Below are 1718 nucleotides of genomic sequence, written 5' to 3'. Positions count from 1 at the left end.
GTTTTAAGTTCTATAAAATAGACCAAAATAGCATATAAACTTTATTTTTTTGCACCCACTTATCGAATCATTTATTATTCGTGTTGAGCAAATAAAGCGGCGAAGTTGGATATTAAATTTAATTGGCTTATAGTTTTTTGAACAATTGAGATTTGATGTTCACTATCATTAATAAAATTGAAAGTTTTAAGAAAGAAACAGAAAACTCCTGTCCTAAAAACAATGACACAAAACTCTTTTCAATCTGTGAAAAAAGGCGGTTCATTCTTCATTCAACAAAAAGAATATTTCATTTGACTGAAAAAAGTCTACGTTGGATATAGCCATGCTTAAATTCTGGCAGTATGAACAACTATATCTCAGTGGCTATAAGAGCTACGAAAAGATAATTTTACATAGAAACGCCCTATATAGGTACTCGATAAAAGTTTTTTTTATTAATTTTTCTCATTCCCCGCACTCTTGTACTATACATTTTCATAACTTCCGTAATTCTTGGAATTTGTTTATCAAATTTGGCCATTACTTATGGTCTTATATTTCCATATGTCATCGTAATAGTTCAATTTTAAAGGAAGTTATAGTCATAAATAAAAAAACCCCAGCATCGGCAAGCACGTGTTGTTGTTGAAATAGACGCGAATAGATAAAATTCCGATGCAAATGTCTAGTCATACACCCTTTACGTGAGATCAAATCCCGAGATAGGTACAGAGTATTTCAAAGTCGAGGCACCTGACATTAGCTCTTCCATTTGTCCTATATTTGTAACCTAAAATGTAAATACATTTCTCATAATTCAAATAAAAATGAATTGAAGAGAATTTCTCATTCTGGTTCCATCCGGGATCGAACCGGAGACCTTCTGCGTGTAAAGCAGACGTGATAACCGCTACACTATGGAACCAGATTAGCTCTAGAGTGCGCCAAAGCTCAGTATTGGTAACGGAATAAACAGTCCAAGGAAATAAAATACATATTCGAAAGTGTACAGCTCTATTATTAACTCGTCAAATAGTAGAAACAACTCATGTACTCTTGTACCAAATCTTGTTTTCTTCAATCTCGAAGTAGTTTTAAAATCCTTTATTCTTTTTTATCAAAATTTGTCATTTATTTAAATTATCTTCATTACATTAGTGCACATACTAACTAGACAGAAGATATAGTTTTGCAACTTTTAAGATAGATATTTTCGAACTAAAAATAAGGTAAGTAAATGTTTTCTGCAAAACCCAAATATATTCGCCTTCAAACAACACTTGTAAGTGTATGTGAGGGTCGTTTGCGACTTATCGCTATTGCTCGTTGTTTTTTTCCTTGCTTGCCTTCTGCTAAGTTGTCAGTGATAAGACAAAGCGAAAATAGCAAAAGAAAATAAAGAGCAACAAAGAAGAGCAATTGAGGGGCCGAAGAGTGCCAAATAGCAAACAACAAACAACAAACAGCAACAAAATTATGCAAAGTTCGCTATTAAATATCAAGTATACGACACCATGTTGGTCAGTGCAGTTGCTTTTTAGCCAAGCGTATGTGCCGCTGGCTAGGTGTGTCTATGTATATGTATATACATATTACATGTGTATGTGTATGTGTGTGTGTGTGTGAGTCGCATTGTTATTATGTCGCCCATGCACATTATAATTTGTTACGCCCTCGAGCTGTTTGTTTAGTTACACTCTCGTTCGTGGCAGCTGCAATCGTAAAAATGCCAAGCT

At 34.0% G+C, this 1718-nt stretch overlaps 1 non-coding gene across 1 annotated transcript; it reads right to left on the bottom strand.

The window, feature by feature from the left end:
• Positions 1-834: 834 nt before the first annotated feature.
• Positions 835-907, bottom strand: Trnav-uac. Its single transcript has one exon. It is a non-coding gene; the product is annotated as a tRNA-Val (tRNA).
• Positions 908-1718: the final 811 nt, after the last annotated feature.

The sequence above is a fragment of the Scaptodrosophila lebanonensis genome, unplaced genomic scaffold (genome assembly GCF_003285725.1).
Source record: "Scaptodrosophila lebanonensis strain 11010-0011.00,11010-0021.00 unplaced genomic scaffold, SlebRS2 tig00000131-arrow-arrow-pilon, whole genome shotgun sequence".
NCBI lineage: Eukaryota > Metazoa > Arthropoda > Insecta > Diptera > Drosophilidae > Scaptodrosophila > Scaptodrosophila lebanonensis.
Note: the sequence above shows the minus strand (reverse complement) of the source record. Positions and strands in the feature narration are given on the sequence as shown.